This window comes from Nicotiana attenuata, chromosome 4 (assembly GCF_001879085.1).
Source record: "Nicotiana attenuata strain UT chromosome 4, NIATTr2, whole genome shotgun sequence".
In the NCBI taxonomy this organism is placed as follows: Eukaryota; Viridiplantae; Streptophyta; class Magnoliopsida; order Solanales; family Solanaceae; genus Nicotiana; species Nicotiana attenuata.
Window position 1 is genome coordinate 7,459,680 of NC_031992.1, and position 26,926 is coordinate 7,486,605.

A 26,926-nucleotide genomic window follows, 5' to 3' on the forward strand; every position below is an offset into this window, starting at 1 on the left:
CGGACTGCATCCAGTACGTCCGGAAATGCCACCGCTGTCAGGTACATGCAGACATGATAAAGGTACCTCCAAACGAGCTTAATGCAACGAGTTCACCATGGCCTTTCGCCGTTTGGGGAATGGATGTTATTGGACCAATTGAGCCTGCCGCTTCCAATGGACACTGATTCATCCTAGTAGCAATTGACTATTTCGCCAAATGGGTCGAAGCAGCATCTTACAGAGCAGTAACTAAGAAAGTCGTGGCAGACTTTGTCCGCGACCGTATCGTTTGTCAGTTCGGGATTCCGGAGTCAATCATTACTGATAATGGATCCAACCTCAACAGTGACTTAATGAAAGCTATGTGTGAAACCTTCAAGATCAAACATAAGAATTCTACAGCCTACAGGCCTTAGATGAATGGAGCCGTAGAAGCCGCAACAAGAACATCAAGAAGATATTGAGGAAAATGATAGAGAAGCATAAGCAATGACACGAAAAGCTATCATTTGCTCTATTGGGGTATCGCACCACTCTCTACACATCAATCGGGGCAACCCCCTATATGTTGGTTTATGGTACAGAAGTCGTCATTCCCGCCGAAGTAGAAATCCCTTCCTTGATGATCATACAAGAAGCTAAGCTTGACGACGCAGAATGGGTGAAGAGTCGTTACGAGAAGCTTGCTCTTATAGATGGAAAAGAATGAATGCAGTTTGCCACGGTCAGCTTTATCAGAACAGAATGTCCAGAGCCTTCAACAAAAGAGTCAAGCCAAGACAGTTCACACCGGGGAAGCTGGTGCTAAAGAAAATTTTCCCGCATCAGGATGAAGCCAAAGGGAAATTCTCTCCCAACTGGAAAGGTCCGTACATGGTTCACCGGGTTCTAATAGGAGGAGCCCTCATACTTGCAGAAATGGACGGAAAATTTTGGCCAAAACCAATTAATTCAGATGCAGTCAAGCGTTACTACGTGTAATCTTTATGTTTTCCTATATGATGTATATTTGAACTACGTCTGACCTGATTCCTGTTTAAGAGGCGATACGTAGGCAGCCTTACGGGTTCGGTCACAATTCAATAAACTTTTCATTTTTCCCCACAATTGGAAACTGGGGCAGAATTTTGAGGAGGACCCTCAAAATTCCGAAGTAATTTCAGCCAATCATCATGCAGCCGTCAGAAGTATCAACCTGTCAAACTGGGGCAGAATTTTGAGGAGTACCCTCAAAATCCCGAAGCAAGAGAAGTTGCAATGTCCTAAACAACGTCACAGTCTTCGGTTCATCTAAAAGCTATTTCTTAAATATATACTTATGCCATATTTTTAGAAACTCATGCATGTTTATTATCGAAATCGCTTTGTTCAGCAACGCTACCCCAATGATACATACTGTATCACCAGATCAAAGCGGAACAGGTCGAGCAAGGCCAGCAGGGATACGAACTAACCTCCCCTCTACAAAACTCATGATTTTCTTTGGATGCAGGCATTTGGGTTGCGAAAGCATCTGACATACTACACACCCACAAGACGAACATTGTTCATGAATTCAACTCTCAGGATTGTTGCACTTACAATCAGCTAAGAAACTCTGTTACCATTTGCCACTTCATTTTTATTTCTGCATTGCATAAGGCTACCATTCTGCCTTCCGATACTAAATATAGTCTCCATCTACATTTTCTGCATTTCATAAGGCTACCATTCTGTCTTCCGAGACTAAACACTGTCTCCATCTGCATTTTCTGCATTGTATAAGGCTACCATTCTGCCTTCCGAGACTAAATAATGTCTCCATTTGCATTTTCTGCATTGCATAAGGCTACCATTCTGCCTTCCAAGACTAAACACTGTCTCCATCTGCATTTTCTGCATTGCATAAGGCTACCATTCTGCCTTCCGAGACTAAACATTGTCTCCATCTGCATTTTCTGCATTGCATAAGGCTACCATTCTGCCTTCCGAGACTAAACGCTGTCTCCATCTACATTCTCTGTATTGCATAAGGCTACCATTCTGCCTTCCGAGACTAAACACTGTCTCCATCTGCATTCTCTGCATTGCATAAGGCTACCATTCTGCCTTCTGAGACTAAACACTATCTCCATCTACATTCTCTGCATTGCATAAGGCTACCATTCTGCCTTCCGAGACTAAACACTGTCTCCATCTGCATTTTTTGCATTGCATAAGGCTACCATTATGCCTTCTGAGACTAAACACTGTCTCCATATACATTTTCTGCATTGCATAAGGCTACCATTCTGCCTTCCGAGACTAAACACTTTCTCCATCTGCATCTGTATGGCTGAAAGATCACCGCTTCATTTTACATTTGCATGGCTGAAATATCGCCACTTTATTTATATTTACATGGCTGAAAGATCGCCGCTTCATTTTACATTTGCATGGTTGAAATCTCGCCACTTTATTTACATTTACATTGCTGAAAGATCGCCGCTTCATTTGCACTTGCATGGCTGAAATATCGCCACTTCATTTGCACTTGCATGGCTGAAAGATCGCCACCTATCGCATATCATGGGCTGAAACATCGCCAAATACTGCATTTCATGGGCTGAAAGATTGCCAAATTATCTGAGGGCGTCATTGTTCGGAGGCATCATTCTCATAGCTCGAGAACACCATGTCATGGCCTGATAATCCCTTTAATCTCTTGCATATCATTATTCAAAGGCATCATGGTTCAGAGGCATCATTCTCATAGCCCGAGAGCATCATTTCATGTCCTGTGAATCCTTTATCATGCGCTTCATGGCCCAGGACGTCATGGTCCGAGGACGTCATCCTAACTGTCCAAAGACAACATTCATGGTCCAACGGGAACTTGCATCACGTTTAAATTTATGCACAATGTATGTCTGTATTTGTTTATTTGCAGGTAAACTGGCGAGCAACGGCCATCTTGGCATAAGCGATTCCGCTCCAGTTCCCCCGCAGCCCTATCCTGAATATTGCGTCCGTGCTTGAAAGTCTCCCTCGGCATACTTCGTCGGCGGATCCTGAACTACATATGGCCTGATTCCTGTAAGACCAGGGATATGTAGGCAGCTCAAAAGCCAGAGCACGGTCAAACCTCCTCAAATCATTTTGTTCGGTTAAAATTGGCCATCATATCTTTACCCGACAACTCTTTCATCCTTCTCGGGTAAAGAAGAGCAGCTGTTGATACCCAATTTTTCCCTGTATATTTTTTATATGCAAAATACCTTCCAAATAGAATATGTATGCATATATAAGTATGTCCAAGGGTTTTCCTATTTTTCCTTAATATTTTAATGATTTTTAAATTAATTTTATTGCCATGTTTAATAAAGAAAAACCCAATAAGTATTTCCCAAATTGTCATTTTGGCAATTCACTTATTGGATTCTCATATTTATACTAAAATATAGCTAACATACTTTTTGCATATTTTTACAAATTTATTTAGTATTTTTGAAGCTAAATTGCATATAATTGCAATATTAGCCTATTTTAAGATTTAATCGTGTTTGCAATTGTAAAATTGACTCCAGTAATTTTATTTTCTTAATTATATATTATTAATCATTTCAGTACCTTTAATTCATTTCCAAGAATCATTTCACTATTTTTTATAAAATAAATAAGGGAAAAGTGGCTATTTAAATACTAGCCCCATTTATTGCAATTGTAGCCTTAAATCAACCCCCAATTGAACCCAATTTCAATTTCAGTTATCCATCCTCCTAAAATTACCCGACCCACGACCCTTTAAAAAACCCACCCGGTTCCCCTTTTAATCCCAGACGTTGATCTAACAGATCAACGGCTCACACTCTTCCTTTCCTTCTTAATTTCACAATACCCCCCAAACCCTACTCATTTCTCACCGGTGGCCGCCCCTGGATTCCCCCTCTCCCAAATTCTCTCTCAAAAACCCTAGCCACCTCCCTTTATTTCCACCCTAAAACCACCGGAATCTATGGCTTCCGAGGCCATTGAAGTCTTATACCGACCTCCTATGACTCCTACACGCCTGGTTTTTGAAGATTCAAGGCCTGACCACGAAGAAGCTTGGTCCAGGCTTCGTTTGATTCGAGTTCTATGGCCGTCTCCGGCCTTGCTCCGGCATGCCATGGCTGTTCGAGCCTGATTTCGACTTCCCCTGCTTAGATCAACGACTTTCCAAGCCTTTCTCACCATTTGGGTTCCTCTGAAACCCTAGCTCTTGAGGTTCTTCTGATTTCTTTAGATCTGTTATAGATCCGTGTTTTCCCTGAGCTTTTAAACAGTTTCTCGAGATTTTTCTCAAAAAACTATGCTTTCGAAAGCTTTGTTCCGATTTAGGGTTTTTTGAGTTACTTAGATGTTCTCTGATTTTTTTCTTTTTCTCTTATGTGTTTCTTCTACTATGTTTCTTATTAGTTTCTTCTACCGTGTTTCTTATATGTTTTCTTCTACCATGTTCTTATTAGTTTCTTTTACTGTGTTTTAATATGTTTCTCCTACTGTGTTCATATTAGTTTCCTCTACTAGGTTTCTTTGTATGTTTCCTCTACTGTGTTCTTACTAGCTCTTCTACTGTGTTTCGCATATTGTTCTTTTACTATGTTTGTCACGAGTTTCTGCTACTGAAAGAGCATGTTAAAGGTCTCAGTTCTTTTCTGAGACCTCTGAACTTGTTTCGTTAGTATCTTCTTCCTTGATTACTTGTCTTTGCATTCTGCACTCGATAGATGGTAGGGATCCTAAATTTGGGGATTCATTCGAGTTTTGAGACCATTGGCCATGTGGTTTGCTTGTTCTTCATCTCTGAACTTGTTTGATTTCAAAGCCCTAACCTCTTTGGACCTATTTCGAGTTTCTGAAATCTACTACTTAATTAGGTTTCAAAATCTTTGTTTCGGCATTTGTTTCTCTGTATGGTTCTGATACCCTGCTAAAACTCTTCTAAAATCTTTCTACTGGACCCTTTGTATGCTATTTGATACTCTCTCTCTCTTCTACATTGCTGACCTATGAGACTACCATGATCCTATAGTCTACTACCTACTGATTTTGCACTTGCATCACGTCTTTCTTTGTCCTAAATTCAGCCTAACATACTTGTGTTCTCTTCATATGTGCTGAACTTCCCTCTAAAATGGCTTTCAAATTTTGATTAATTTTAGACTCCCTTTGTGTAGGTCTGATTGATTTCTTTCCTTGTTTGCTGATTTTCCTGTTACTTGGTTTGAGTCGAAAACTTTCCCTAGCCTTTCTGACTTGGTTTATTCATGGACCAATAATTTCAAATCTCGGACTCCTTGATTTACTGTGTACCAATTGATTCTTACCTTATTTTGTTTTGACCGGGTATTTCAAAACTCTTCCCCTAAATAAACTCCTATGTATTTACCCCTAATTGCCTACTTTGCATAAGGTGCTTCTTTGATCTCTTTCCTTAAATAGTTTTTGCTTATTACCTTTTAAGTCTGAATTCCCTAATTAAAGGAAGTCTTGTACTATTTGTTTTAATTGATACCAGTTCCATAATTATTTTTCTTATCTTATTTTCTGCATGTTTTTCACTCTATAAATACACGACTCATTCATTAACACAAGGACATCCATCACTCGTAGTCTTTCTGAACTTACACATACACTCAAAAAGTATTCTCTCTTGTTACTTGTACTGTGACCTGTTTACAAGACTTGTTGCTTGCTTTCTCTCTATTTGCTTCTTTGAAATAGGTATGTCCCGATTTAAGGGTTTTTTTAGCACCACAACATGTGTTTATTTACTGTTTTTGTATCCCTGTCTGCTTACTGCTTCTGTATAGTTCAACACTTACTCTAGCATACTGATCTCTTTCTGCCTGTTCTATTATTAATCCCAAACCCCTGCCCCCCTATATGTTTAAGCTATGGTTTGGGGCATGGCAATACTGCAAGTTATTGTCCATGAATCAAACTTGATCCCCTGGGATCCTTGCCTCTAATACTATGTGTTCTGGCAGGCTTATAGGTGTGCTAGCACTTTCCATTGTTGGGCATGCCTAAAGTCTGCCCTGGCCTAAGCAATAGGCTCTTTAGAACCTCCCTATTCCCCTGAACCCCTTATGTGTGCTTAATTGTAGCTGTTTCCCTCTCTTTTTCCCCTTTTAACATTTTGTTCTGCACTTGCACACTTTCTTAGTCTTTAAGTTCTGCCCCCCCCCCCTCTTCTGAGCCTTGCCTTGGGACCCTTTGAGTTCCCTCTAAACTTGGACACTTGAGGGCTGGCCCTTCCACACTGCACTTGTCCCTGTTCTAATAATACATCTGGTTGTGAGCATTGCCCGGAGTCTCATTGAGGCTCTTAGGGAACTTTGGCACACTCAAATGGGAGAAAGGCTTTGGATATGATCTCTTGGAGTTGGTTTACCTCATATTTCTGACATGAAGTCTGAATCAGGCTCTCCTTGGTTTTACTTTTATTCATTTGTTTTCTGATATATTTTTACCTTATTCCAGGCTGTAATAATTTGTAATAAACTCTTGGGGATGGTTAGTGAAAAAGGGCGGGTAACTATGTATGCAAAAAAGGGTAGATACCATGTCTATAGGTATTTTGAATTCTGCATATGCATATAGAAATCATGCCTATAGGTCCATCTGAATTCTGTATATCCATTTTAATATAGAAATCATGATCATAAGACTACTATATTCATATAGAAAATATGCCTACAGGATTGTCCAAATATGCACATCCAATTGCACCTAGATATCATGTTCATAAGTCTTAAACATTCAATTGCATCTAGATATCATGTTCATAGGTCTTAAACATTAAATTGCACCTAGATATCATGTTCATAGGTCTTCAACAAACTCAGCATCTAGATATCATGTTCATAGGTTTAAAAAAGAGTCTTCTACATTTCATACCATGTCTGCAAAGCAGTGACTAAGTAGCGTCTTACAAAGCAGTGACTAACAAAGTCGTGACAGACTTTGTCCGGGACCGCATTGTTTGTCGATTAGGTATTCCAGAGTCAATCATTACTGATAATGGCTCCAATCTCAATAGCGATTTGATGAAAGCTATGTGTGAAACCTTCAACATCAGACACAAGAATTCCACGGCCTACAGTCCTCAAATGAATGGAGTCGTAGAAGCCACCAACAAGAATATCAAGAAGATATTGAGGAAAATGATAGAGAAGCATAAACAATGGCACAAGAAGTTATCATTTGCTCTATTGGGGTATCGCACCACAGTTCGCACATCAACCGGGGCAACCCCCTATATGCTGGTTTATGATACAGAAGCCTTCATTCCCGCCGAAGTAGAAATTCCTTCCCTAAGGATCATACAAGAAGCTGAGCTCAACGACGCAGAGTGGGTAAAGAGTCGTTATGAGCAACTATCTCTTATAGACGGAAAGAGAATAAACGCAGTTTGCCATGGTCAACTCTATCAGAACAGAATTTCCAGAGCCTTCAACAAAAGAGTCAAGCCAAGACAGTTCACGCCGGGGCAGCTGGTGTTAAAGAAAATTTTTCCGCGTCAGGATGAAGCCAAAGGAAAGTTCTCTCCCAACTGGCAGGGCCCATACATGGTTCACCGAGTTTCGACAGGAGGAGCCCTCATACTTGCAGAAATGGACGGGGAAGTCTGGCCAAAGTCGATTAATTCAGATGCATTCAAGCATTACTATGTGTAATCTTTATGTCTTCCCTACATGATGTACTTTAAACTACGCCTGACCTGATTCCCGTTTAAGAGGGGATACGTAGGCAGCCCTATGGGTTCGGTCACAATTCAATAAAAATTTCATCCCCCCTCCCCCCCCCCCCAAAATTGGAAACTAGGGCAGAATTTTAAGGAGGACCCTTAAAATTCAGAAGTAATTTCAGCCGATCGTCGCACGAGCAACAGTTAGAAATGTCAACCCATCAAACTGGCGCAGAATTTTGAGGAGGACCCTCAATATTCCGTAGCAGGAGATGTTGCAATGTCTCGAACCACGTCACAGTCGCCGGTTCATCTACAAGAAAAAAGTACTTTCATTTTACATTTATGTCATACTTTTACAAAATCATGCATGTTTATTATTGAAACTGCTTCGTTTAGCAACGCTACCCCAATAATACAAATGGTATCACCAGATCAAAGCAGAACGAGTCAAGCAAAGCCAACGGGGATACGAACTAACCTTTCCCCTTTACAAAACTCACGATTTTTCTTTGGACGCAAGCACAAGGATTGCGAAATCATTAAAACATACTGCACACTCATGGAACAAACATTGTTCAAGAATACGACTCTCTTAACCGTTACACTTGCCAACATTTGCTATCCGCACACCAGTGATGTCCTGTATGTCACAATGCTCCCAGTAATCACAACGCCGCAATCTGCTATCAGCTAACAAACTCTACTGTCGTCTGCAATTTTATTTCTTGCATAAGGCTACCATTCTGCCTTCCGAGGTTAAGCTCTACCTCTATCTGCATCTACATTGCATAAGGCTACTATTCTGCCTTCTGAGGTTAAGCTCTACCTCTATCTGCATCTGCATTGCGTAAGGCTACCATTCTGCCTTCCAACTTGCATAAGGCTACTATTCTGCCTTCCGAGGTTAAGCTCTACCTCTATCTGCATCTACATTGCATAAGGCTACCATTCTGCCTTCCAACTTGCATAAGGCTACTATTCTGCCTTCCGAGGTTAAGCTCTACCTCTATCTGCAGGTTAAACAGGCAGATTTATTCGTTAATTTATCACTTTTTACAAATTAAATAGGGAAAAATGGCTATTTAAGATTTGGCCCAACTGCATTTCAAATATAGCCTAAATCCTACCCAATTAAACCCAATTCCCCCGGACCAATCCCAATTAAACCCCGACCCAATCTCAAATTGAACCGACCCAAACCCAAACCCCTACCTACCCTCTTTAATCCAAGTCGTTGATCATTCAGATCAACTGCCACCATTTTCCCTTCCATAATTAAACCCAAAAGACCCCTAAACCTAATTCATTTCCCACCTACCGCCGCCCTTGAATCCCTCTTCTCTCTCAACTCTCTCTGAAACTCTCCTAAAACCTAGCCGATGCCATCTAACCCCACGCTAATACCTGGTTAATCCATGGCCTTCCGGGGTCATTTGAGATCTATACCAGCCTTTCATGGCTCCTGGGTATTTGGTTCTATGGTTTCATGACCAGACCTCGAAGGAGTCTGGTCCAGTCCTAGCTCGACCGTTGTTCATGGCCTTTCTCCGGCCATCCACTACCTTTCTCCGGCCATTCATGGCCTTTCAAGGCAGACCCTTGACTTTTCTGGTCAGATCGTTAACTTTCGAGATCTTTCTCATTTCTTTTAGGTTTTCTGAAACCCTAATCTCTTAGACTTTTCGATTTCTTTCAGATCTATCTTAGATCTGTGCTTACTATGAACTTTTTAAATGCTTCTCGAAGGTTCTTTGACTTTTCATTCAAAACGACTCTTCGTGTTTTCCAACGATTAGGGTTTTCCTTTAAAGTTTTCTTCTCTGATCTTAATGTTGTTGATGATTTTGCTATTTTCTCATGTTGTTATTCTATCTATTTCAGCATGTTAAAAACCCTAGTTCTTTTATTCTTATCCGAGTTCTGGAAATTGTTTGTTTAAATGTGTACTTGCTTCGTTCTTGTTAAACTTATTTGATTCTGAGTTTTACCATCTTTTTAAGCTCGAATATTGTGAAAAAAAACCCTAGGTCTTTTGGCCTGAGACTGTTTGTTCGAAAGTATACTAGACCCAATTAAAGGTTCCTTGTTTCAGTCCCTCTTTTCTTTATGTGACTTATCTGATTCTGAGTTTCACTATCTTTTTAACTCGACTTTTGATGAAACCCTAACTTCTCAGAAGGTCTCCTCACCTGCTACTGTGAGACCTTTACATGTTTCTGATTTCTTTTACCTGATACTATGTTTTTCTTCACTGTTGATTCTATGTGACTTGACCTATTTGAATAATGTGCCTCGAATGTTTGCTTTACTACTGAATCCTATGCTTGTTCTGCTACTATTGTATGTTGTTTCTTTTGCCAATATGCTTAGCCTCGCATGTCTGATGCTTCTGTTCACTCTATTTATATGCTGAAGCCTCTTCCTTGATTGATCTTGATCTTGTGACTGATTACAAAAAGTTTTCTTACAAGCCTCAATTTCTACTCATCTGTTTAAAGTTAATTGATTCCTTTCCTTTGCTATGTTATTTTGTCTTGCTGAATTCTTTCCCAAAAATAAGCTTATTTTCGTACTTAGACTTGATTGTTTACTTCATACTTTTACTACCCCTTTTATGGAAATAATCAATCTGTCCTCAAACTGATTTTCTTTCCTTAGTTAAAACATGTTACTGCCCGTTAAATAGTGATTCCCTAATTAAAGGGAATCACTTGTGTTAGTTGATTCTGACTTGTGATTGTTTCCATGTTTGTGTTAAGACTTTACTTATTACGATAAATACCCACCCTTCTTTCTTTAACAGGACACGAACTATCTAAGTTCAGAACACACACTTCACTAAAAACTCTCTCTTTTCTCTGTTACTATTTGTGCTACTGCTTTGTCTAGCCGGCTGAAAGCCAAGGCTAGGCTGTGGACATTTGCTTACTTTTCTTTTTGCACTTTGCTTCTTATCGGTATGTCCTAGTTAATTTTCAAGCATCAACAACAACATGTTTCTGTAATTGTTTCAACTTCTTTCATGCTTGTCCACTTCTGCTTATGTTTCTGCAATCAAGTTGCATTACTAGCATGTCGAAATGTGTTCCCTTCCCCTTTTCGAGTTAATGCTCTCATATGTGTATGAATCCCAAACCCCACATCCCCTCTTTATGTTTGTATTCTCTGGCTGGTTTGTGAACATGCCAGCATCCGCTATTGCTGTGCATGTCCAAACTTGACCCCTCCTAGGGTCATATGCTTCATGCAATGTGTTCCCCAAAACCCCTGACCTCTTTGTGTAGCTTCTGATTCTGTGTACTATTGTTTTCAAATCAACCTTATCAATTACTATTTCTAGTCCAGTTTTTTTTAAAATAAATCTCTATGTTCTGCACTTTAACTATATTCCTAGAACCAAAGTTCTGCCCCTCTTGTGTGAGCTTGCTTTGGGACCCTTGAGCTCCCTCTGAACTTGGACACATATGGGCTGGCCCTTCCACACTGCACTCCTCTCTATCTGGTTATGCAAACCTGGGTGTAACCACTGCCCGGGGTCCCTTGTGACCCTTAGGGAACTTTGACACACTCAGGTCTGAGAAAGGCTTTGAAACAAGTGGCATTTGAGGTGGTTTGTTCCATAACTCAGAGAGGAAGTCAGAATCAGGCTTCCTATGGTTGTAACTTCTTATTTTGATGTAATTCAGTATTGGTCTGTAATAATTTGTGAACAAATATTGGGGTTGGCTAGTGTTAAGGGATGGGTAATTATGTATGTTTAGCTGTTAGGAGGGTAGATAACATGCCTATAGGATCTGTTTTGATAAGTTATGCACGCTTACTTCCACACTTAGATATCCTGCCTATAGGATCTGTTTTTAATAAGTTCTACGTGTTTACTTCCACACTTAGATATCCTGCCTATAGGATCTGTTTAGTAAAGTTCTGCATGATTACTTCCACACTTAGAAATCATGCCCATAGGGTCTAATGGCTATAATCAGGCATCCTATTTACAAGGTTAAAATCAACTTCGAAATTAGATGTCATGCCTATAAGGTTAATATCAATATTTTATAGAAATCATGCCTATAGGAATTTCACTGTGATCAAATAAATCCTGCCTACTACACTTCATTAGATACCATGCCTATAGGACCAAATAAGCCTTTAATACTAGATACCATGTCCGTAGGGATTAAAATCAGCAATAATAGAGATTATGTCCATAAAATCTGAAACCAGTTTAGTGAAAAATCAGTTTGGCTCGTACTATGTTGAATTAGTTTAAACAACTTACTCCTTTCATTAATGCGGTCTAGAAAGCATGCCTATAGGATCCAATTTGCTCGTTTAAAACTATCACTGCTTTGCCATTTTTGAATCAGTAATAGATATCATGCTTATAGGGTATCATCAATACACACTTAGGCAAGCCTTAGGTAATAACGATAAAATTGAATCCGCCTTTGTTTAATTAGCAACTGCTACAACCAGCAGGCAGGCCTGATTCGGACTTCTTATCTGAGTTATGTAATAAATTGGTCTACTTCAACAACTAAAACTCCCATGTCTTAGTACTTTGAATTATGGCCCTAAATGTGTTTTAAGTCATGCTATTTATGTGCTTTACTTGAGGAGGTATATATGAGCCTTTTTAGTTGTTCACATGTTTCCCCTAATATGCAGTCCTATGTGTTTTGAATGTCGCCTTAGTCTTTTTACCTTTATAAACCCAAGAGTCATCCTAAAATCCTCCCTCTTATAGGAATATTAGTCCTAAATTCCTTCGGGACTGATAGAAATGGGACGGGTAATAGCATGCAATAGATATCGAGACCAATCCGCGCTTTAATACCTTAACGGGGTGGGAAGGGTAGATATAGATATGATGACCGGTGCGCTAATACCACGTGTAGCCCCTCTTTTGAGAAGTGATTATCGGGTATTGCATTGATGTGATCCATATTACAAATAAACCTAGGACCCCTTTTATATTCGTCAGCATGCTGAGTTATAACTCTTTCAAAACTTTGCTTTATTTTATCATTTCCAAACACTTGTGCATTTAAATCCCCTCTTATTTGAGTTTACGTGTTAATTGCACAAATTCACAAAGAACTATATGGCCGGGAACCACACTAGTGGATCCTGAGGGGTGCCTAACACCTTCCCCTTAGGATAATTTCAAGCCCTTACCCTATCTCTGGTTACAAAAAATGTAGTTATAATTGAACCCCATAGGTTCCCTAACGCACCTTAAAATCGTTAGGTGGCGACTCTTCAAAATTGCAAACCCCTTTCCCAAAAGGAAAGAGTTCTCCCAATCGAATGTCACAAACCCGATTCCGCGGAGGAAAAAGGGGGCGCGACAAGAATCATAATCCTAAGAGTATGATTTCTAATGCAAACCAATAGTCATAATAATCCTAAGAGCATGATTTCTACCCGATTCACCCACAAAAATATAAAATCCCTCCCTTTTACTAATATCCCCAATGTTTGTTACAAGAATTATTATTACATACCATAAATGAATAACAAAAATAAATAATACTATACTATAGGGAGCCTGGATAGGCCCAAAGTGAACTTGGAAAAAAACAAGGCCTTCAAACAGTCCAAAGTACCATATCTCATAGTGTCCAAGAAAGGGTATCTTGGTGTGTCAAAGTTCCCAAGGTGCTCAGGGACCCCGGGCAATGCTCACACCAAGATCCTTTTAAAGAGAAGTAGTTTTTGTGTAGTGTGGAAGGGCCAGCCCCAGTGTGCCAGAGTTCGGAGGGATCTCATGGATTCCTAGGCAGTACACACACTAGAGGACAAAATCCTAAGTATTCTAAGAGTAGGAGTGAGTGTGCTTGACAGAGTAGGAATAACTTTAGGAAAATAGTATGGAAGTATAACAGTTCAGAAGGGAGAATAGTTTGAAAGTGAAAACTTTTAGGAGTGAAAATAGTTTAGAGGTGAAAACATTAGGAGTAAAAATAGTTTAGAAACATTCTAAGAAAAGGTTCAGCCAACCAAAACACACAGAACAAAGTCACCGAGTTTCAAACCCAAGATTCACATTACCAGCATTATTTTAGTTTATTACTTAACCCTAGGTAGGCATACATCATGCTGAGAACAGACAGTAACACAGAGAGGGAGCAGGGGTTGGGAGCACAGAATCCTTAATTAGGAGCACATAGAAATAGGGTGAAGGCAGTCATGCTAGTTAACACAGACATAGAGCAAGAAGGGATAGATAACAATTCAAAAGACATACTGATTTTGGGTCAAAACAGGAATCACTCAAGTCTAACAGTCATACTTAGTGATAGGGTAAGCATACTAACTTAATGCAAGAGACAAGAAAGCACAGGGTTTAAGCACTACAATAAACATGTTGGTTAAACGCAATGAGACATAGGCCTAGATGCAGAGGTAGTCATACTGAGTAATACAGAAAGGGCCAAGAAAAATACTAATTCAATTACCCAAAGTAGCCATACTAGTTGGAGTTACAGGACAGGGAAGACAAGAGTCTTAGACACTAAGTAAACAAGTTGTTTTAAGGCAATATTGGATACTCAAACAGAAGTGACATGCTTATAAAACAATGAACAAGAAAGAGTGAAACTTAAGCATGCTGATCAAAGCAGTAAACGGGAAAGAATATAAAATTACGTACATAAGCAATTAGACTAGTGTAGAAGAGACATGGACATTAATAGGAATAGAGCAACAGAGAATCATATATGTTCAACTTCATAATGACATTAGAGATAGAAACATACCAGTTAAGGGAAGCAAATAAGAGATGAAAGGTATGCATGATTCAGTAGTCTAGCATTGGCTTTCAGCTGGCAAGACAAGCAATAAGCACAAGTGGCGGAGAGATGAGAGCAAAGTATGTGTGAGTGTGAGTTTTTGGTGAACTATTGTTCGTGTTGAAGAGGTAGAGTGAGAGTGTATATATAGCACTTAAGGAGTAAAACAAATAAGGTAAAGGAAATCACAGTTCAATCAATTAGAATCAATCAGCCAATTATAGAATCAATTCCAATAGAGAAATCCGGAGAAGACCCCCTTAATTGGGGAGAGTCAGTTAAAGGTCAGAACTGGGGTTTAACTACGGTAAGAAATCAATACCATACCATATAGGGAGTCAGTCAAATCCCAAATCGTACTGATAACTAATTAAGGCAAGTATAATTAATCAAGGTCACAAATACGGAAACAAGTAAAAATCCCAGCAAATACTGATTTTAACGGGATAATTATTTGAATCCCTAATAGTAATCGATCAGGTAAAAATCCCAAAGAGTACTAATTTTAACAACAAAGATTGTACAAATGCCTAAATAGAATCACTCAATATGACTGGTTCACAGAAATGAACATAATAACGGGAAAATTCGAAGAAATTAGTGTCACAAATAGAAATATTTGGGCGTTTAAGCATAGACACGAGCATCGGTCAAGATAGTGAAGAACAATTAGTTTAAACACTAAAAAGTTTAAAAAAACCTTTGAAAAAAAGTCTGAACCCTAATTTCAGAAAGAGTGAAATAAATCGAAGTAGTTGACTAAAACAAAGATTTTCAAGGGAAAAAACGCCCGATAATACTCGAATCATTTCAGATCTACAAAGATCTAAACAGATTCGAATAGTAGTAAAACTAGGGTTTTCAAAAACAGTAGAGGTAAAAGAGAATGGGTCAAATCTATGGATTCGCACTGAAAATATAAGAGGAAACCCATACTCACAAATGAGAAAGGCCACAGACAGGCCTATAGACAAATTTTGGCAAGAACCAGGTTGAATCTCCATGAGATTCTCTCAAAGATCTATGTAATCAAACATCCAGGGGGTATAGAAGGCTGGTAGTGGTCAGAGAATGCACGAAAACTCCATAGATGGGAGCTTTTCGCCGGTGACGGCGATTAGGGTTTAGGTTGGGTTGAGAGAGAATTGGAGAGGCTAGGGAAACCAATGATGGCGTAAATGAAACAGTGAGTGGGGGGGGGGGAGGGGGTTAGGGTTGGTTGTTGAATTAAAATGGTAAGTATTATTGTGGACCGTTGATCTAAAAGATCAACGGCCACGATTAAACGGGGTTATTGGGTCGGGCAGGTATAGATTGGGCCTAGGGTTGAAATTGGGCTGGTATATTAAGGTTTTTGGGCTATTTTAATGGGTTAGGTCCGAAAATAAAAGGAATAAAAGGGCTATTTATTAAGCACCCAATTAATTGATAAAATAATTTATAAAAAAAATTAACAGATTATAAAATGATTTTCATGCCTAGAAATGTTCTAAAACAATTGCTTAGTATTTTAAAAAATAAAAAAGCAATTTTTTGGTAAAATCATGTGATAATGCATACATGGGCTATAATTGCAAAGTTATTGCAATTATAACCCAAAAATGCAAATGTGGCTATTTGTGAAATAATAAAACTTAGTATAAATACAAATGATAAAATTAAGCCACAAAATTATTATAAAACCCTTTTTGATGCAATTACTAATTGTTTATATAATTAAAAATACTGGGATAAATTAATTAAAGCCCTTAAAAATATAGAAATTATGGAAATATATTAATTGATGCTAATGCATTGTTTTGGAGGTATATATGCATTTTGAAAAAATATTATAGGAAAAAATTGGGTATCAACAGCTGCCCCTCTTTACCCAGGAAGGATGAAAGAGTTGTCGGGTAAAGATATGATGGCCAATTTTGACCGAGTAAGATGATTTGAGAGACTTAGGCTGCACTCTGGTTTCCGAGCTACCTAAATATCCTTGGTTTTACAGGAATCAGGCCCTGTGTAGTTCGGGGTTCATTGTCCGAATATACCGATGAAGTTACCACAAGGACGGACACAAGGTTTCGGTGTAGGTGCAAAGGTTGCGGTCGAGTTTGAGACAGTATGAAGGAATTGGAGCGGGATTGCTCCTGTTGGGGTAGCGGTTTGCTCATCAGATCACCTGCAAGTAAAGATGTACTACAAGCATTATATCTGTGCATAAATTTAAACATGATGCAAATTCCCTTCGGACCATGAAAAATCGTCTTTGGACTGTTGAAGATGACTTCTTTAGACTATGATGTCCTGGGCCATGAGTTGTTCAATGAGGGATTCGCAGGCCATGAAATGATATTCTCGGGCCATGAAAATGGTGCCTCCAAACTATGACGCCTTTGAATGATGATATGCAAGTTTGAGAGATCCTCAGGTCATGGCGTGGTACCTTCCGGCTATGAGGATGATGCCTTCAGACTATAACGCCTTCGGACAAGTTGCGAAATTCCAGCCCATGATGTGCGAAATATAATTCTAGGAGCAACAAGACAAGGCTTAGTCTTGTATGAAGTTGAGGGCAGAGGTTAGCCCGAAAAAAGAGAAAATAGATAGTGCGAAGGGAGAAAGCGCTTAGTCTCGTGTAAAGTTCGGGACATGGCTTAGTCCCATGCAATGATTGAGACAGGGCTTAGTCTTATGTACATAAAAGGCAATGATTAGCCTTATGCAGATATAGAGGCAGGGCTTAGCCTCATGCAAGATGGAGACAGAGCTTAGTCTCATGCAAATAGAAGGCAATGCTTAGCCTTATGAAAACAAGAGGCAGGGCTTAGCTCCATGCAAGGTGGAGACAGAGCTTAGTCTCATGCAAATAGAAGGCAATTCTTAGCCTTATGCAAATAAGAGGCAGGGCTTAGCCTCATGCAAGATTTGGGACAGGGCTTAGTCCTATGTTATGATCGACAGAGTTTAGTCTCTTGCGAGAAAAGGCAACGCTTAGCCTTATGCCAATGTGGAGGCAGGGCTTAGCTTCATGCAAGGTTCGGGATAGGGCTTAGTCCCATGCAGATAGAAGGCAATGGTTGGCCTTATGCAAATATGGAGGCAGGGCTTAGCCTCATGCAAGGTTCGGGACAGGGCTTAGTCCCATGCAGATAGAAGGCAATGCTTAGGCTTATGCAAATATGGAGGCAGGGCTTAGCCTCATGCAAGGTTCGTGACAGGGCTTAGTCCCATGCAGATAGGAGGCAATAGTAGATGATAGCAGAGTATTTCTTAGCTTGAAGTAGATTCAGTATCATGATTTCGAGGCGTGCATATTCCTTGTTCCTGCATTCAAAGAAAAGTTGTGAGTTTTCTAGGGGGGGAGGTCGTGCCTCCGTCATCTTGCTCGACTTGTTTTGCTCGGTCTGGAAATCCTGTTCAAATCATTGGGGGTAGCATTTTCTAAACAGAGTTATTTCAAAAGAAAGCATGCATAGTTTTCAGAGACATAGTAAAATATATTTTAGAAATTGGTTAGATGAACCAGTGACTGTGACACGATCCGAGGCATTGCGACTTCTCTTGCTATAGAATTTTGAGGGTCCTCCTCAAAATTCTGCCTCAGTTAAATGGACAAACATTTCCGACTGCTATATATGTTGCGAGTCAATTGAACTTGCTTCGGAATTTTGAGGGTCCTCCTCAAAATTCTGCCGCAGTTTCTGATTATGGGGAAAAATAAAATTTTATTGAATTGTGACTGAACCCACAGGGCTGCGTACGTATCCCCTCTTAAACGGGAATCAGGTCGAGCGTAGTTCAATTTACATCATATCGCTTGACTGCATCTGAATTGATTGTTTTGGCCAAACTTCTCCGTCCATTTCTGCAAGTATGAGGGCTCCTCCTGTCAATACTCTGTGAACCATGTAAGGGCCTTGCCAGTTGGGAGAGAATTTCCCTTTGTCTTCATCCTGATGCGGAAAGATTTTCTTCAACACCAGCTGCCCCGGTGTGAATTGTCTCGGCTTGACTCTTTTGTAGAAGGCTCTGGACATTCTGTTCTGATAAATTTATCCATGACATACTGCATTCATCCTCTTTCCGTCTATGAGAGACAGCTGCTCATAATGGCTCTTTATCCATTCTGCGTCGCTGAGCTCAGCTTCTTGTATAATCCTCAAGGAAGGAATCTCCACTTCAGCAGGAATAACAGCTTCAGTACCATAAACCAGCAAGTAGGGAGTTGCCCTGTTGATGTGCAAACTATGGTACGGTATCCCAGTAAGGCGAATGGTAGCTTCTCGTGCCATTGTTTGTGATTCTCTACCATATTCCTCAGTATCTTCTTGATGTTTTTGTTTGCAGCTTCCACGGCTCAGTTCATCTGAGGTCTATATGCTGTGGAATTCTTGTGCTTGATTTTTAAAGTCTCACACATGGTCTTCATCAAATCACTGTTGAGATTGGCGGCATTGTCAATGATGATAGACTCTGGAACTCCGAATCGACGAACAATTCGGTCACGGACAAAATCTGCCACAACCTTCTTAGTCACTGCCCTGTAAGATGCTGCTTCAACCGATTTGGTGAAGTAATCAATAGCTACCAAGATGAACCGATGCCCATTTGAGGCGGTGGGCTCGTTTGGACCAATGACATCCATTCCCCAGGCGGCGAATGGCCAAGGTGAGCTTGTTGAATTGAGCTCATTCGGCGGCACTTTTATCATATTTGCATGCACTTGACATTAGTAGCACTTTTGTACGTACTGGATACAGTCTGTTTCCATGGTCATCCAGAAATAACTTGCCCTGAGTATCTTCTTGGCCAAGATAAAACCATTCATATACGGGCCACAGGTCCCCGCATGTATCTCCTCAAGCAGCTTAGAAGCTTCCTTTGCGTCGACACACCTCAATAGTCCCAAATGAGGAGTCCTTCTATATAGGGTTCCTCCACTAAGGAAGAGATTGTTGGACAGTCTCCGAAGTGTGCATTTCTGAGTATGGTTCGCATGTTCCGGGTATTCTCCTTTTGCCAAATATTCCTTGATGTCGTGGAACCAAGGTTTTTCTCGTCTATTTCCTCTTCAACATGGGCACAATATGACAGTTGGATATGGATCCTTATTGGGATAGGATCAATGAAGTTCTTGTCCGGATGTTGTATCATTGATGATAAAGTGGCCAATGCGTCGGCGAACTCATTCTGAATCCTGGGAACATGCTGAAATTCTATCTTCATGAACCACTTCTTCAATTCCTGCACATGGTATAGATATGGCAATATCTTGGAATTTTTGGTAGCCCATTCTCCTTGTACCTGGTGCACAAGGAAATCTGAATCGCCGATCACCTGCAGCTCCTGAATATTCATGTCGATGGCCATGTTGAGTCCTAGTATGCAAGCTTCATACTCCGCCCTGTTGTTGGTGCAGGGAAATTTGAGTTTTGCAGATACCGGATAATGTTGGCCAGTTCCCGATACCAAGACGGCTCCAATGCCGACTCTCTTGAAATTTGCCGCTCCGTCAAAGAACATCCTCCAACCGGCATAGGACTCAGCAATGTCTTCTCCTATGAATAGACCTCTTCATCGGGAAAGTACGTTTTTAGGGGTTTATATTCTCCTCCCACAGGGTTTTTAGCAGGATGATCCACCAGTGCTTGTCCCTTGACTGCTTTCCGAGTCACATAAACGATGTCGAACTCACTCAATAGGATTTTCCACTTAGCCAACTTGCGAGTGAGCATGGGTTTCTGAAAGATATACTTGAAGGGATCCATCCTTGATATGAGATATGTTGTGCAGGCATAGAAGTAATGCCTTATCTTCTGAGCTATCCAGGTCAGAGCGCAGCAGGTACGTTCTAGTAGAGAGTACCGCGTTTCATATGGAGTGAAATTCCTTCTCAGGTAATAGATAGCCTGTTCTTTTCTCCCTATTTCGTCATGCTGCCCCAGAACGCAACCGAAAGCTCCATCTAATATTGCAAGGTAGAGTAACAATGGTCTACCTGGCTCTGGTGGGACCAAGACTAGTGGTGTTGATAGGTACTCCTTGATCTTGTCGAAAGCCTTTTGACAATCCTCAGTCCAAATGGTTGCAACGTCCTTCTTTAACATCTTGAAAATTGGCTCACATATAACTGTAGACTGAGCTATGAAGCGGCTGATGTAGTTTAGCCGTCCTAGAAAACTCATTACATCCTTCTTACTCTTTGGCGGTGGTAGCTTCTGGATGGCTTTGACTTTTGACGGATCCAATTCTATCCCTCGGCGGCTGACGATGAATCCCAGTAATTTTCCAGCAGGAACCCCGAATGCACTTTTGCGGGGTTTAACTTCAGGTTGTACTTCCGCAATCTGTCAAAGAACTTCCTCAAGTCTACTATATGATCCGTGGCTTTCTTGGATTTAATGATGACGTCGTCCACATCCACCTCGATCTCCTTATGAATCATGTCATGGAAGATGGTAGTCATGGCCCTCATGTAAGTGGCCCCAGCGTTCTTTAGGTCAAATGGCATCATTTTATAGCAGTACACACCCCATGGTGTAATGAAAGCCGTTTTCTCAGCGTCCTCTTCATCCATCCAAATCTGATGATAACCAGCAAAACAATCTACAAAGGACTGGAGTTCATGTCTGGCACAATTGTCGATGAAGATATATATGTTTGAGGGCAGGAAATCATCCTTAGGGGTGGCTCTGTTAAGATCCCGATAATCGACACAGACTCTAACCTTTCCGTCCTTCTTCGGAACTGGCACGATGTTGGCTAGCAAGTTCGGTATTCGACCACCTTGAGGACTTTGGCATTGATCTGCTTAGTAACCTCCTATTTACTCTTCAGACTTATATCAGGCTTGAATTTCCTGAGTTTCTACTTCACCGGCGGACACATTGGGTTTGTGGGCAATTTGTGAGCCAAAATAGATGTGCTTAACCCGATCATATCGTTGTCCTCATACTCCTTCAAGAAATATGTGTACTCTTCTTTTTCTGACGGCGACAAGTGAATGCTGTGCGGGTCTCCTTGACAGTTTCTGAATCTCCTAAGTTGATTTTTTTGTTTCGTCCAGGTTGGATATAGGCTCGTTCTCAAAATCCTCTACTTCTCTGACGATTTCCTCGGGTACATCCTCTTCTTCCGAATCACTATTCCTTTAATGCGTTGCCTCATTACATGTCACAGTTGCTGGTTCATCGAGATATGAAATAGTAATATTGTATAGATAAAGATATGAGAAAAAATGGTAATAATAAACATCGATTCGTTGAAAGAGTCAAATGCAATTTTCAGTAAATAAAAACAGCGTTTTGGAACATTAAAAATATTATTTAAAACAAAAATGCAAAAAGGAAATCGTCATTTTCTCAGAAAATAAAATAGATAGTGTTGTTCAGCCTTGCTACCCCGGGACTCGTCGGGCCCTGGATGGTCTGAGGGTCCAATTCTTGAGGAATTATCCTCTCTCCACAGCTCGGATGGTAGGGCCTTCTCCTCCTCCTCCTCAACAATTACACAACAGTCCATGTCATCATCTTCCAGGAATAGGTTTCTTAAGGCTGCCAGTGCTTCTTCCTCCTCTGATTCCCATATGATGTCGTTCTGCTGGAAAGTTTGATTCAGGTGCGGTATAGGCTGCTCAAGTGGATAGTACGGACCTCGCCATGGTGGTGACCAGTCATTGTATTCTTGCCAGGTGTATTGATATCCCAGCCCAAAAGTTGTACCATGGCGCTTTGGTTGTATTGGCTTGGTGATGCCTTGAAGATTTTTACCAAGACCCTTGCCAGGCTCATACCCTCTCCAGTTCATCGTGCTTGCTATCTTGCTATCCCACCACTTATTTGTCGATTGCGTTGACCCGCTCGATATGATGGTAGTTTTCTCCACCTAGCCTTCTTCTATTCTCAACCACTGGGATGGTCTGACGGGTGTAAATGGGGTCGCTTCCTTCTCCATGGACAATCACTTCTTGGTGGTTCCACTCGAACTTCACCGCCTGATGCAAGGTTGACGCTTCATCCCCACTGGCATGTATTCATGGTCGTCTCAATAACAGATTGTATGATGCAGATATGTCCAGCACATGAAACACGACATCAAATGCCTTCACATTCATAGTCCCTCTCGTATCTCATACAGGCCTTTGCCCAACCTCTTCAGTGTTGTCAATGGGCAAACATTGAGGCTAGATCCCCCATCGGTCAGAACCCTGGCAATGAAATTATCTTCGTATTGCACTGTAATATGCAGTGCCCTGTTGTGATTCAAACCCTCGGGTGGCAGCTCGTCCTCGTGGAAGGTCATTTTGTAACTTTCCAGCACCTGTCCCACCATATTGGCCATTTCTCCGCTAGTGATGTTGTTAGGTACGTACACTTCAATCAACACCTTTAAGAGAGCATTCCAGTGTGCTTCTAAATTCTGTAGTAGTGACAGGATAGATATCTGAGCAGGAGTCTTGTTCAACTGATCGATGACCGAGTACTCCATCGCCTGTACTTTTCTCCAAAGGTCATCCGGGCCCGTTTTAATAACGGGCGGTCTGTTGGAGGCCTGCTTACTTGACTCTCCCAAATGCTCCGGTGTATAGACTCTTCCCGTTCTAGTCATCCCTTACGCAGCGCCAGATTCTTCCACTTTGGTCTTTCCTTTTCTTCTAGCCTCGGCCACATAATCCTAGGGTATGGCCTTGGTATCGAAAGGCTGTGTGGTTGATACTGTACTATAAATGGTGCGGCTACTTCCACCTCGAATGGAACTGGTGCAGCTGCAGGCGGTGCTCCCTCAACTTCAAGTGGGACTGATGCAGTTACCTCAACATCCACTGGCGGCTGTATCTGTACTATAATGGGGTTGAGTGTGACTGCAGGTTTCCTGGGATCATTACCCTCTTTGATAAGTCCGATTGATCCCTCGGGATCCCATTCCTCATCGGTCTCTATCACATTGATACCTTTACCCCTATGATCTAGGAGGGGGTTGTCGCGGACGTTGGGTGTAGCTTCTTTTGCCTGGATGACCATATTGTCAATCAAGGTCTGGATCTTATCCTTCAGTGTTCGGCACTCGACAATGGTGTGCCATTTCATGCCACAATGATATGCACAAGTCTTTTATGGGTTGACCCATTGGGATGAGCTTTCCATGGTCACAGCAGGGATAGGAGTGACGCAACCAGCTGCCTTCAACCTTTCATACAGCTGGTCAATGGGTTCAGCAATGGTAGTGTATTGTTTGGGTGGTCTGCGATCAAAGTTAGGTCGAGAGCTTGGGTAGTTTTGACGAGTTGGAGGTGATTGAAAGTGAGATGGTTGGGAATTATATGTGTGGTAAGCAGTGGCTGGTTGGGAGTATCTGGGAGGTGAGGGTTGATATGTGGGTAGAGGTGCTTGGCATGTAAGTGGGGAGGTTTGATATACAAGGGGAGTTTTGGGTCCTTGGGCGACCATTACCGTTCCCGCATCCTTCTTCTTTGATATACCCCCAGACTGCAAAGCTTTATTTATGGCCTGCAATGCCTCAAAGTCTGTTCCTCGTCCAGTGTCGGCATGACTTGGCTGCTTCTGACCTCCAACGAGTAGCATATTTGCGAAAGGTCTCAGTAGGCTTCTTCTTAAGGTTCTGAATGTAGAAGACATCTGGCGCATTTTCTGTGTTAAACCTGAATCTATCCATGAAATCAGACGCCATACTCACCCAGTTGGCCCACTTCTTAGGATCCTGGCTGATGTACCAGGACAAAGCATCTCCCGTAAGACTCCTCATCAAAAGCTTCATTCGGATCTTTTCATCTTTTTCGACCCCTACCCTACAAGCTTGTCACAATAAGTCCTCAAATGAACTCTGGGATCACATGTTCCATCAAACATTTCGAACTTGGGAGGTTTGTAACCCTCCGGTAGTTCTACATCTGGCTGTATGCATAGGTGTTCATAGTTCAGACCTTCTATCCCTTTGCCTCCTTCGATGCCTAGAACCCGACTTGTCAATTTCTTAAGTTCCTCAACCAGGTTCTTAATGAGCATGTCCTTCTCAGCAGATTCCGGTGCATAGGATATGGGTTGAGTGGAGTGAGGTAGGGTCTGCCCATATATAGGATTATTTTGGTGACATGGAGTTTTGGTATAGTGGTGACCATTGGTGGAATTTTAGGGTTCTGGAATGACTTGTGGAGTATTTTGTGGAGTATGGTAGGTGTTTTGCTGGTACTGTGGAGGGATAGTCTAATTTTGTGGTGGGGTTGTGTAATGGTGAGGTGCAGCAAGATTCTGTGGGCGCTTGTTGGGTGTGTTTTGAGGTGGTGCGGGGTTCTGGGTGTTTGCATGGTTGATGTCTGGGACGCTGACTGATAGGTTTGCTAAATTTCGGACATGCTCGAGCTCACCCTGGAGTTCCAGTATTCTTTGTTCAAGCCACGAAACTGCATCATTTGAGGCCTGAGTACCTCGACCATCAGAAGTTTCTGCATGTTCAACATGTGTATTGTTTTCTTTTCTGGTGATGTTCAGATCGTCCATCTTTGCTTTTCCTTTGCCTTTTGGTGGACTAGGAGGAGGAGAAGGTGGAGGTCCCCTGGATCTTGTGTGGTAAGCTAATGATGCCAGTATGCACGAACCAAACTTTGGGGAATGGGAATAATCAAAAGAAAGAAAGAAAAACAAAAGGTGGCCAAGTTAGTAAGGGTTCAGAAAAGAGTATTTGCAGTATTTAAGCACATATTGTGGAAATGTAAATTCGTGTCCTAATTAAGGAGCCTCGTTGTGCCCAAGGTAGGACTAGCGACAAGTTGATTTGGAGAACTTAGATGCCAATAAATGCCTCATTTCATTAATATAAAATACAGACGAATCCTTAAACGACACTAAGATAATAAAGATAAGTCGCTATTGGCGCTTGGCCTTATTACATTTAGAAAAGCAAGTAAATCTAGTCTACTTGGTCCCAGAAGTACCTTCCCCGGACTTGATCTTTCTAACTCCGTCAACCAGGTTCCCCAGCTCCCGCAGCCCGAGTAGTAGGTAGGCTCAGGCTAAATATCCTCCCTCGCTTCCTTCAGCATTCTGGAAGTCGTCGATCCTCTTTATTATTTTACCCTTCAGCTCCACCAAACCTTGCTCCAGATATTCTAACCTTCTATTGGAGGTGATAGCCATCTCCTTCCATTCATTGATTAGTCTCATATTTGTCTCGTGTATCTCCCGATGTTCAGCCTCGGAGTCATGAACCCTTTTGCGCAATCTGTTGTATTTGACTTGGGCCTCGGCATCTTCATCTATGACCTTGTTTCCCCGACCGGTTCCTGGCTTCACTGTCCCATCTACGTTGTCCTCTAGCCATGCCGGGTAGAAGGGTGCACACCCTGTGTGATACCTGTCTGACTCGATGGTGTTCTTCTCTACAATGATCTTGCAGTGCCACATATGTTGAGCTTGGCACCTATAAGGGATGTCGTCATCTTGAAAGTCTGCTCGAAAATAACTCATCTTTGCAACCCGTGGTATGACCTGCTTCCTGCCTGCTTGCCTCATAACCCTAATGGGAACATAGGGGTGTATACCCCTTAACCCGATCAACACTAAGTGAGGAGCGCCCCTGGACTTGATGATGAACTCGTCAGTTGTGAAACATTCAAATATCCACTGGACTTGCTCTTCAGTTAAATTGTCGAAGAATTCTACCAATTCCTTAGCAGTTTCGGGTTGAGCGAACCTGTCTGGAATGTACGTCATCTGCTTATGATGATGGAAGGCAATATGATCGTTCCAAGCCCTTCGCGGAAACTCCTAGCGATACTGACCTTTTTGGAGATTCTCCAATAACCACAGTTGTAGCAGTAGATTGCAACCCTCAAAATGCTTGAACCTTTTTTGGCAGCGGTCCAGAGCCCGGTAGATGTCGGCTATGGTCATAGGGACTATGGTGTATGTTTGTCCCTCGATTCCCTCCATTAAGGTTTTGGTGACCATGGCCAGTCTAGTGTGGATTCTTTCCCTCTTCATTGGGAACACTATCAGACGCAAGAAGCAGACAATGAACACAAAAACTCTACGGTGGATGTGACCCAGAGAATTGATGGAAAACTCATCATGGAACATACGGCACGACTTGCTATGACCGTATCTCTCATACACGTAATCGAATGCTATATAGGATTTCTTTAAGCATTCCAATTCAGCGTTCTTCTTTAAACCCATCATCTTTAGAAACTCTTTACCGGTGCGGTTTTCCGGTACCAATAGCCCAGGGCTGTCCCAGGGAAGTCTAGCAAATCCTCCTATTTCCTCTAGGAGCGGGGTCATTTCTATGTCCCCAAAACAAAACACAGCCCTCTCACTATCCCAGAATAAGATTGCAGCATTAATTAGCATGTTGTTCGGCTGAATGTCCAGCAGGGATGGCAAGTTTCCTAGGATTTTCTTCACATGTTTCTTATCACTCGAGGGAAGATCTTCCCACCAATCTAGTAGCA